Below are 12401 nucleotides of genomic sequence, written 5' to 3'. Positions count from 1 at the left end.
TTTGGCTTACCATTTAATCAATCAAGTACGCATGTCACTCAGGTTATGAATTTACCAGATTATCTTGCTGTTTCGGAGGCTAAAGATCAGTATATTGAATTTTCGGCTAGGGATTTTCAAACATGTTATGGTGAACACGAAAAACACTGTCCAATTTTTCACAGTCCGAAACCAATAACATCGCTCACATGCGCACTTGCTTTGTTTACTAAAGACACACAAGAAATTAAATCCTTGTGTGATACAAAATTCCGATTAAATGGGCTACGTTCAATGGCTCTAGAAATTCAACCAGGCACAATTCTTTTAACTGGCATAAAAACCATAATATTAACGTGCAAGGGTCGCATTGAGAAGCGTCCAGCTTGTCAGATTTGTATATTTAAAATTCCTTGTTACTGTGCGTTGAAACTGGATGAATTCGACATAGACATGAGAATTCATACATGTGTGAAAAAGTCAACTGCTTCAAAATTATACCCACCTAATCTTTTACTTTTATCGGAATTTTTTAATGCATCCATCTTGAAAAACATTGATAGTTTACAGCCCCTTCTGAAAGATTCCGCTTTTAAGATCCCACATTTATTAATTGATGATAAAGTTTTCGATGAAATTCGTAGAAAGGACACAGAATTTCAAGTTGATTTAAGCCTTATTTCTCAACGTATGAAAAAGGCACAGGTCATTTCGGATAATTTAATTGATGGTAATTGGATGGATTCCCTCCCACCTTACGCTTTAGATGGGGATTTAACCAACCCATATCACTTAACGGCAAGCATAGCCGCGGGTTTATCCCTGTTTCTCTTAATAGTCGTTCTTTTCTTATGGATTAAAGTTCGACGCTTATTTTTTGCATTGACCTTACTTACAGCAGGCTCCCCAACTGACGGTTTGACAATTTGGAAAACACATCAAACTACACCCTATCCAAATTATCCCCCACCTTCATTTATGTCGTTGATTAAATCCACTATTTCCATGGATGTTTTTCTGATCATATCGACAGTATTTCTGGTATTCATTTTGCTTTTTCGAAGAATGAAAAAAGTCAATCGACCGGTTACGTCACTGGTTTTACATTTGACAAATTCCTTTGCTTGTCATGAAATTGTGGTCTCACAATTTTATCTTTGTCCCCGAGACCTCACGTTAACGGCTGGAAATCCTTTAACTAATTTTCGTATTCAGCGGGTATTCCTCACTTATTATTTACTGTTTGATTGTCACAATTTGCAAATTCAAACCCCGACACAATCTATATACATTTCGGGAAAAATTTATGTAAGTTGGCTAATGGCGTTTCGTTTAAGACGATTCCTTCCTTCCACGACAGGTGTGTTTATGGTACTTCAACATTGTGGAGTCGCTTTTCCGTTACCTCTGACATGATTAACTTTGAGCTCAGTTCCTCTGAGGTTTCTTTAAGCCCTGTTGATCTCTCCACTTTGGCCGGCTGCCTTGAAATAATGATAATGGTTTTCGTTGCCCAAATAGGATATTATGGCACGTATTACTTCATAATTTATTGTCTTTGTTATATCCCAGCCTTTTAACGACAGGCCACTCGTCACCCTCAGCATCATAGTCAGTAGGGTACAGTGAGAATATCAGAATATAAAATGGTTACGAATTTGAAATATTTGATCATATTAGTTCTCCCCCTTTACAGATACTGATTTACAAGGAGAAAAGTTTATTTCTACTTATTGCATCTCTTTATTGTGACAATATTGAATGAATTACTTTTCTGTAGAGACAAGACCTGTATTTGGAATTGGTTTCTCTCATATGATGGTCATCTGATAGTCACTTGGTGACATTACGTTACATTATTCTACTATTGTGTATCTTCTATATTACTGTCTAGGTACAATTACTATCGGTGTTTCAATGTGTGCTCTCAGTCCCACCCTTGATAATTTTATATGTTGGTCCTTTTGCTCTTGATAACTACAAAGCATTTGTTGAATGTTGTTGATTAGAATTTTATGATAGTTAGTCCGACTGTACTGTTCAAGCAGTCCATGGGTTTTTGCGATTTGATCGTGCTTATTAATGTCTTTTTATGATAATATGTGGCTACGCAATTGGACCTGTAACAATTAATCCAAAAATTCGATTCCTGCCGTTATCATCCTTATATGCAGATATGCATTTGCCAGAAGACTATTATTGTGTATATAGTCTTATTTTTACAGGCAGCAGTCTGCGCTGCAGGTGTCACATCTTTCTATGTATTGATATTTCTATAATTGGTATGGTATTACTCACTTGTTGTTCGTGAATTACCAGTCTTTTTAAGTGTTGTAGATGATGGCCGTACCCCATTCTAAAGGGCGGAGAGTCAAGCACTTCCCCCGCTGTCGTCTGGTCCACGCCAATTACTTATTCTGGCTCCTTCCTACACGCTTGCTGTCGAGGATGCACGCTGTCCTATCACCTCTGCCGCTAAACACAGACCGCTAGCCACAGAGAGTTATCTATATCTGTCAGCACCCCGACGTCTACATCTACAGGTGCTCACGACGACCGCATATACACTGTAACTCTATCGGCATACAACATCTTTAGAGAGCGACCAGTCAACACTCAAGCAGTGTCAAGAAAAGTCGACCTCTCGCTTTGTCACCCCAGCCGATGACCTGACTGTGTGCATAGACCGCGTGTTTTCAAGGATTCCAGGACATTGGACAGCATTCTGCCAGTTGACTTTTCGAAACAAGAAAGGAGCCAGTGAATTCGATTGGGACCAGCGACAAATGAACTTTCGTGAATGGTGGTGCCTTATTGTGGCCATGTGCAGTGACATTTGACTTTTATGCATCGCTATTAATTAATTCTACATGGTATTTGAATAATATTTCATGGTGTTTATGCTTTGTGGTTATACGAAATAACACAGGATCATTAACTTCTTCTTTGCCAGGTAAATACATTTTTAACTGTAAAAGTATTCGTTGTTTTCGAATCGTTCTAACATTTGAAACTTGATTACAAATTTATATATATAATGATCGATCCTGTTTTACTTCCATTATGTTTATTGTGATTGTATTTCATATCTCAGACCGGAACTCATGCTTAGATCTTCCGAGCTGTGGGCAGCTCTTGTCCACAGGCGGAGGATGTTATAAGGTTAAAAATGCACCTCACAAACGAATGATGATAAATAGAACCCATTAGATATAGTTCGTGACAGAACTTGTAACTGGAAAGGAATCAATAGAGAAAGACATTTCACATTTATCATTGGATTGGTCTTTGGCTATTATCCATGAGTTAATGAAACAAATGGGTAATTACAAGGTATAAGCCATTTGGAGCTTCGGAGAGAGTCACGAAATCAATAGAGAGATGAGCAATCTGGCATGTAGGTTTTTGGTATTTTTCCGATTGCGACACACATGAGTTCATGGTCAGATATAAACTTGTAACGAATCAAATGGAGGTATTGAGACATGTGACAAGGACAGGTCAGGCTCGAACACTATAAAATGATACCCTCAACATTAGGAGAGTGGTGCGCGGTTTGCAGTCGATCGAGTCGAATCCCGATCGTTCTAAGTTTCCACCAGCTAGTGACGAGCCTGGCCAGTCTGATCCTGTCCTGTATTGTTAGATGGGCTGAGAGTAAGTAAAACTATGTGAGTATAAAACTGGTGTTGCGTTTCTTTATTATGCGTGTGTGAATGCTGCTAGAGACAACTTGGAGTAAGGGTCGTTAGACCAATCACTCCTTGACGGAACCGAGCCGTGGTGGACAAGGCGAGGGCAATGTCCTGGCTTAATTGACCACAAGGACCAGGAACGGCAATACACTTAGAAACTGTAGCAGGGTCGCACTGGACCCTCAAAACCAGTTACGACAGTAGGTTGGTTTGTTGTTTAACGCCGCACTCAGCAATATTCCAGCTATATGACGGCGGTCTGTAAATAATCGAGTATGGACCAGACAATCCAGTGATTGATATCATGAGCATCGATCCACGCAATTTGGATCGATGACGTCAGCGAGCCTGACCACCCGATCCCGTTAGTCGCCTCTTACGACAAGCATAGTCGCCTTTTACGGCAAGCATGGGTTGTTGAAGACTTATTCTACCCCGGATCTTCATGGGTCGAGATGTAGTAATATTAAAAAAATTATTAAAAATGATGGCTCTCTTTCTTTTGAGATGTAGTAATATTCAAAAGTGATAGAACTTAAAGATAGCAATCATTTTTAATAATTTCACCCACAATTCCAGAGGGCTCTTTCCCGTGAACCAACAAAACTTATATTGATACTATAACGTGTATACGACAAAATTGCCTTATAAACTTCTAAACTGTGCACAGATGTTTAATGGCATCGTGTGGCCTTTATTATTCAAACAATGTAGAGTCATTAAATTCAATCCTTATTTCTGTACTTGGGGGCAGAGGCCATTGTATAAGAATAACATAATATAATTTAATATAATGGCAATGAGGGATCAGGTTGGTACACATATAGGATATTAATAATCCTTTTAGTGGATTGCTTTCACAGAGTTAAGCATGTTGTATTTTATTACACTAATTTTCAGATATCCTGTTTAGACAGGTGTTACTGCATCACATTTATGGCTTTATGGACAACTAATTGGAACTTAAATGTAAATGCCGAGTACAAACCATACAGATGTATGGTACACGTATAGGGTATTAATAATCCCTTTACACTGATTGCTTTAACAGAGGAAAGCACATTTTTTATTCAAATACATTGTATCCTGTTTAGACAGGTGTTGTTGCCTCTGATTTGGGGCCTTATGGACAAATAATTGGAACTCTTCAATAATAGACTTCTTTTGTAAAGACATAGGATGTAGAAAGAACTGTAAAGAACACCGTTCGATATGCTTTACAGGGAGACACTGTTCCCTAAGACTTCTATAAACTAGACAAACCATAAGAAAGTAAAACGAATCCTTCAGCAAATGTAAATCGAGTTAGACATATAGGCGCTGACGTTTAATTACACCGGAATATCGTGCTTGTTCCACAGCACAACTCGCGACGATATAAAGCGAAAGAAGGACCTATAATATACACACAGGTTCTAACTTAAACTTATATACCGAGTATAAATCATATCTACTACTGGATTGTAGACTACTTAACCACTCTTGAGTTGAAACATATCTCTAACTCTTTGTTTAAAATCAGAAATATTTGAACACTTCCCACTTCCATGAAGATCTGAGCAAAACCAAAACCGAAACGGGACAACAAATCTTGAAAGAAGTAGCCCCCGCATGACGATTAGCACAATTCAAGACATAAAGCATTTCATATGCCTTGCTAGTATATCTATAGCTGAGCATATATGTATAATCCTTATCCAAAACGTAAAGGACCTCAGTAAAGAATTATTATATATAGTCTATCTTCTACTTTCTCCCCAAACCATAGCATTTTGGAGTAGTTAGTCTTACTTATAGTTAGAAAACGTTTACAAGCAACATAATGTACCCTCTCTATGCACTCCTGCCTTTTTGTAGCCCCATATTTCCGAACAATAGAGTAACATTAGCATTATTTGAGAATAAAAAATCTTATATTAGTATTACGTCCTTAGCATTTCAAATAATGCATTTGTTGCAACTTTGAGAAACACTTAACTGAGTTGTGAGTACTATACCAGGACGATAATTACACTGGTTAACAACTTCGACATTACAGTCACCATATGCCCATTTTTCAACTCTTGCTAATCCCCCCCCCCCCCCCCCCCCCCCCCCCCCTCTCTGCCTTAATACAGCTATTTTTGTTTTTGTCATATAAACAGTCAGTGACCACAGGACAATCAAATAACTCTGTAAATCCTTCATTTGTCTTAACACAAGACTTCAATACTGAATACATACTCTTAATGATTCTCTTGTTTAAGATACCAATATATAGTTTGCAAAATATCGACAATAAAGTAATACCCCTAAAATAGTCCGAGGTATTATACAGCGGTACAATAATACCTGTTGACCACTGACTTGAGAAAACACCTGTATCAAAAGTAGTGTTAAAAAGCTCAACCACATAGTCAATAAAGTACTGTCAGCCATAGATAAAGATCTCCGAAATAACCTTATCATAACCTGCGGATTTCCGTAACTTCAATCTATTGATGGCTGAAATAATCTCGTCTCTCCCCATCGGGGAATTAAACAGCACCTGATCATTATTTCCATTGTCAATATATGTGCGTGGTCAGAGTCCGGTGTCAGTAAATATAAATTATCTTCTTCCCTTTTCTTAAAGAACGCCTTTTTCTTTCTAAATAGTAGATATATATTTATTCTGCCCATGATGTCTAAGCATTCACCTACTCTCCCTCTTCAACATCCGACATTCTTTATCATACCAGACATTCTTTACCTGTAGTTTAGCTTCCTACCTAAATATGCACTGGATCTATATAGAACAGTGTTAAACATACACACATATTTGCGAACATCCACACATAGCATATTTGTATCTTCTTGTAATGGCATCATGGTGTAATAGCTATGATCATATTAATTTATTTTTAAATCATCCCAAACAAAACTATCTGACTCTTTATATTGAGTTCCGTTAAACTCCTGACTCCTTGAAGACATGTCAATGACAGGTGCTTAGGCTCGGTCCTGTTACCAAGCTCATAGATGTTCATGTACAAAATTGGACCCGAACCTTGGCTATTGTAAATCCACATGTCCCACACATCTTCTTAACATATAGAAGTGGACTCACGGTCTTTGCTGTAACGTCACTGATTGCTCAGTTGTGGTCAGTTGGTTCTGTAGGGGAACATCCTTCAGTGTTGAGACATGGATTGCATGCCTACATAGTTTACGTGTCATTATTCAGCGATTCGTGTTTTGCCTTACCCGCTGGTTCGTCACTCCTCAAAGTTTACACAATCCTAAACGGAGCTGCACACTTGTAAATCTCGCACATGACTTGACTTGCTCCAATCACCGCCTAATTTCAGACGAGTTGACACTATTTGGGATAGGAGTCACTTGATTTTAATAAGTATATATGTTGGTACAATGTGTGAAGCCCATTCCTGGTGTCCCCCGCCGTGATATTGCTGGAATATTGCTAAAAGCGGCGTAAAACAATACTTACTCACTCACTTACACACTCATTAAGTTGATTATGTTGTATGTTGAAGATGCACTTGCCTAAAAATTACATTTGTAAATAAGAACAGTGATAAAGAACTGAATTTATGAATGTTTTGTGTTGTTATATTTTCGCGTAAAAACGTGAGTCCACCCCTTTTATTTGGAACAAGTGTTTTATTTGGTACAATGTTTTATTTGGTACAATGTTTATTTGGTACAATGTTTTATTTGGAACAATGTAATTGGAGTAGCTTAAAACCAGTGATCGACTTCGCTGCATGTTTTGCTAACGAAAGTCCGGTCCTAAAAGTCGATTTTTAATTACTTTCGTGTTCGATAAATATTTCGCTAAAAATTGCGCAATGTTATGCTGAATGGATGTAAGGACATTTAATTTGAACCAAGAAGGCATGTTCTTTTCAATATTAACCAGTGTCCAAAATTCTGCATTAAAAATTAAATACCTTCAAAGAAGAGACAGCTACAGTAATTCATGACACAATCGTGTCACACGAAGGAAAACTTCAGTTTTTATTTGCTGGAACTGCTTTCTTTGCAAACACTGGTTCTTAGAAATCACGTCAGATAAGGGCTAACCACTTTAACTTAACTTTAACTGTCTGAGAAGAAAGCACTGCGCGCCGGTTGATATATCAGAAACAACCAGTCGCAGTCAGCAATGATAATGCATATGCTTTGCATACAGACTTCATACAATCATGTTACTCAATATCAATCCAAACATTATATATGACATTACATTATAGAAACAAAGGAAGTTCTTCTGGCGTAAACGTAAGAGACGCCACGCCTGTTGCTAGGTCATGTGATATGGCAGATACCTCCAATAGATACTAAAATAGTATAAAACCTAATGTTTACCTGGATAGATTTATTTAAGCTTCAAAGTACGTTGAAGATAAGGTGAACAATGAAGGGTCCTTGCATATTCGCAGGTAAGTTCAACTGTTGGCCTGATTAAATGAAACAATTTGCTCGTTTCATCGACAGACAATTCATGGCAACGCGCTCTTGTATTTCACGCGAAAATACTAGTATTTTGTTGAAGTATAAAAGCCTAGTATGTCACACACGATAACAGTGATAGGGTTTATTCATTCGTAATTGTTTTACATTCATTTCCAGTTCTTCTGATAACTGTTGTATGCAGTTTCCGATGTGCTGCTGCTGCTGCTGCCGACGCCTGCTCTGTTGATGGCGATTGTAATGAACATGGCACATGTACGGGAACCACACCAGGCAAAGTATGCACATGTTCAGATGGGTATGGTGGCACAACCTGCACTGACGGTAAGTAAATGTCATAAATATAATTTACGGTAATCAAATGTTATGTGACAATAACAACGTCTCTAGCCAATAGATATTACTACAAGGGCAATGTTAAGTAATGGTGTTTGATATCTTCAGCGCTGAAATATCGTCATGTGGAACACAACGAAAACTGTTCTGCTCAAGTTAAATAAGCACATTTACCATGTGGATGACACAACCCATACGTATTGTTACTTAACCATTGGTGTGATATTGCCGTTTTCAGATTTAACGTCTAAAGTGGGAATGTCTTTACCTGAAGACGCCCTAGATTTTCGCAACGACTCACAATTTACAGAAGGGTTCAATATGCTAACAACTAGGTATGGCAAAGACAAAGGCAGGTCAAGTAACCATGTAAATATGTTATAAGATCTGTGCAACAATTCAAACTTTTATATAGTAAATGGAAGAATATGCGACGATAAATACATTGGAAATGTAACTAGTAAGAAGGTTAGTGGTATCGACTATGCCATCGCCACAGTCGAATATTTTAAGATTGTACATAACTTTCAGGTTTTACCATTTGACCCATTGTTTTCAGATATTCACTGTCCTATTGCATATCACTTGTAAACAGGAGGAATCATTTGAGCCCAACATTAAGCCGGAAGAAGTTGGAAAATGGAACAGATGAAAATTTCCGAACATTACAGAAAATATTGACAATGAATGAGAAGATTCATAATATATGAAAAAGAGAGAACAACGATCTCAATAATAAAGCCAAAAAGGGTGAAATTCTTTCTAAATCAACAACATACAAACTCTTTGTACGTACACTGAGTACCACTCACGTCCTGATGAACTTTAAAAGCCCATAAACAATTGCTTCCCAGTCACGTATAGTTTATTCTGATTGGAATGAAGCTTTAAAACTTAAGTACAAGAAGATCCTCCGAAATAGCTAGAATGCGTACTAATTACTGTATGTGTTTTCGCAAGTCGTCTTTGTTGATACCAAATGTGAATACTTTACCTGTGTCTGATCCAGGCCCCAAATGTACAACTGATGTCAATCGCTTGAATGACGGCACCTGCACCATAACAGCAGGCAAACAAAGCGTCTGTGCTTGTGACACTGGCTATACTGGAGACACCTGTAACACGAGTATGTACCCATGACGGTTTGACTATACATGATATAAGATCTTCTGTGACTGTTTCTGTTCAGTTCCTTTTAACGAAAATCCAAAATGAGCTTGAAGTTCCAGATTTGTACTACGTTATATTTGTTGTCTCGTAATTATGAATCAGGAGGGGATTTTACGCAACATCCCCAACATTCATGCTTGTACATATGTTGGAAATCGAACGCTTTAAAAAATAGCCTACCCCACCGCCTTAGCATCATTAGCGTGAGATTCAAATAAAATATTTTCAATTATTATAATATGCGTGTCCACATACCACAAGCTAATTTGCAAAATATCTGTTTCAGAAAGTGGAGCTGAACGTGTGACCTCCTTCGCCATGTCTATGCTGGTGTCCGCTGTCGCAGGACATTTTCTTCTGTAAAGATATTTATACATGCTCAACGTCAGACAAAGTTTCTATGATTCAATCAGTTTGCTGATGTGTTTTCTCGTCAATACCTTATATTCGACCAAAATATTTCTTTTAAAAACAACAACATCATAAAACATATATTTCGTAACTGATTAACATAAACATTATAATTGATGGATTACATTGTGAAGTAAAACTACACAGTAACTGTCCATACTGATAGAAACTTTCACTGTTTATAATTTAAGGCGACATTCCGTTGATAAAACAGCGTTAGCTTAATCGATTAGATATAACAATTCAATGTAGGTACATACACATTTTCTTACCTCTCGCTTCTTTATAATTATAAGTAATTTGAGTTATTCACTTCTTATATCAACTTCACAATGTCCATGTGTACACATGTAACTAATGCGTGTATAAGCGTGTTCACGAATCAGATGACGTGTTGAGCTGCTGATGGACGTTGGTCGTTCCACTGATATAAACTGTTCAGTTCATGCTAAATCAGCGGTTTGTTGTTTCTTGTGTTTTGAGAACTTCCTTGGCGAACAGGGCACTGAACCTAAGCTGAAAGGTAATATCACAGCAGTGGCTATGAACAGTATCACACATTGATATCCAAATCGGGTAAAATAGTTTTATTGAGAATTAAAATAACATTCAGTGGTAACTGGCTTATATACGCCTTTATAATCTGTTGATGGTTTGCGAAAAGGTCCAGCGTAAATGAATTGTCGAAAATAATTGAACTGTTGATGATTGAAGTTTTACTCCCAAATTGCATTCACTAATTACGTGTCCAATCAAGGCTCGGTTTGAAAAATATATTCGCGCAGGGCAGATAATCTTTAACTTTCCATATCTCCTAAATACAGACTACCTTAAATGATTCCGGCTACACCAGTATCATGTGTTTATGAATCACTATTACATGTAACTAGTAAGGATAATAGTCAAGTCATGTGTTCACCTGAACAAACATGGAAACATGTGATGAACATCAAAACAAGGCATTGCATCAGACATTATTTTGTTCTCCGTATGTCTACCATAAAAAGTTTAGACAGCTTTACTGAGGTTTGGAATGTCGATCGTAGTCTTGTTCAAACAACTTTCGAGCATGATCTACGGTACCATAAAAGTTGTTTCCAAGGCTGGAGCTGATTGAATGTTCGCGACATAAAGGGACCTACCAATTATAATGTGGGCTTTATCACAGGGTACAAGAATAAATACATCGATTCATCTGTTATTAGTTTGTATTGTATTTATTACAAGATGATTTTCAAATTGAAACGGAAAGGCTTACCCGGAAATTGGTATGAAAAAGAACTAAATAGTGAAATCACTCAATGACCACACCCGATCAATGAATAACAATTAAATTATATTTGAACACACAGTATTATGTTTGATAATATCGGCATATACGTAATGCGCAAAATCAACACCCTGATCAAAGCGTTACATTATATTACCACGGTTAATGGATCAGTGTGCACTCGATTATCATTCTCAGCTCCCTGATGACTATAAAGCCAAAGCTGCCTGTGAGGCGCTATAGGGTTAAAATTCTCATCCTTCCGGGGACCCATTCACTGCTGAGTGAAAATAGCTATATTTCGAACAAAGTCACTTGCCAAAGAAGACACCACATGTGCTTCGATCAGTGTGGGACAGGGCCGAAGCCTCAGGAACTCTCAGGAGTCAAGCTGCTGCACATGGCCACTTATCCAACTACTCTCCGCGACCGACGTTGCTCAACTTCAACTGATTTGTGCCCTGTGCAAAAGAGGTTTACAATAAAAAGGACATTAGAATGGGTCAATTATGAGACAGCTGCAATAAGTAACAGGCCCTAGAATTAATGTAAATGCACTCACGAATGTTCAGAATGTTCACTTTTGATTGTCAAGCCTCCGTTTAATAGCAACGAATTAGTCTCTCGTTTTATTTGGGCCGTGTTATTTCATATGACGGAGATATGAGTTTGAACACCTGTCAGGTCTTGACTCCTTTATAAGTAAAAGCAAATACATGTAATTTCCTTGATGAAAAATGTCGAATATTATAATAAATATACTGAACCAATTTAAAAACTTCACAATCCTAAAATTTTAACATTTTGACCAGGTATCATTGTGGGCCCTTATTGTGTATTTAAACAGTAATGGCCACGTATTGTCTTCAGATAACACCCGTTTTTGTGCAGGTGAATCGATCAAAATCACGTGCACAGCACTATAGTGGCAAAAGCGGTTTTTCATGTGCAATTGGTCACGTGCCCATAATACCGCACGTGTTGTCAGCCATACTTGTTAGCAGTCATTAACAACATTTATCCTAAGCCTTAGAAAAACACAAGTCTTTACGGACATTTGTCATGCCTTTCAAATGCACAACGTG

The 12401-nt window shown here is 37.7% G+C and overlaps 1 long non-coding RNA gene across 2 annotated transcripts; it reads right to left on the bottom strand.

Moving 5' to 3' along the window:
- Positions 1 to 8255: 8255 nt before the first annotated feature.
- On the bottom strand, positions 8256 to 10850 carry LOC124119310. 2 transcript variants are annotated; one of them, XR_007218696.1, is made up of 4 exons: positions 10319 to 10850; positions 9891 to 9992; positions 9460 to 9580; positions 8256 to 8447 (listed from the first exon to the last, which is right to left on the bottom strand). It is a non-coding gene; the product is annotated as an uncharacterized LOC124119310 (long non-coding RNA). The 2 variants fall into 2 exon arrangements; XR_007218695.1 differs by having other exon boundaries at positions 8256 to 8442.
- Between the last annotated feature and the right edge of the window lie 1551 nt (positions 10851 to 12401).

The sequence above is a fragment of the Haliotis rufescens genome, unplaced genomic scaffold (assembly GCF_023055435.1).
Source record: "Haliotis rufescens isolate VD_foot unplaced genomic scaffold, xgHalRufe1.0.p SCAF_6, whole genome shotgun sequence".
Classification (NCBI taxonomy): domain Eukaryota; kingdom Metazoa; phylum Mollusca; class Gastropoda; order Lepetellida; family Haliotidae; genus Haliotis; species Haliotis rufescens.
This window is presented reverse-complemented; position numbering and strand designations above follow the sequence as displayed.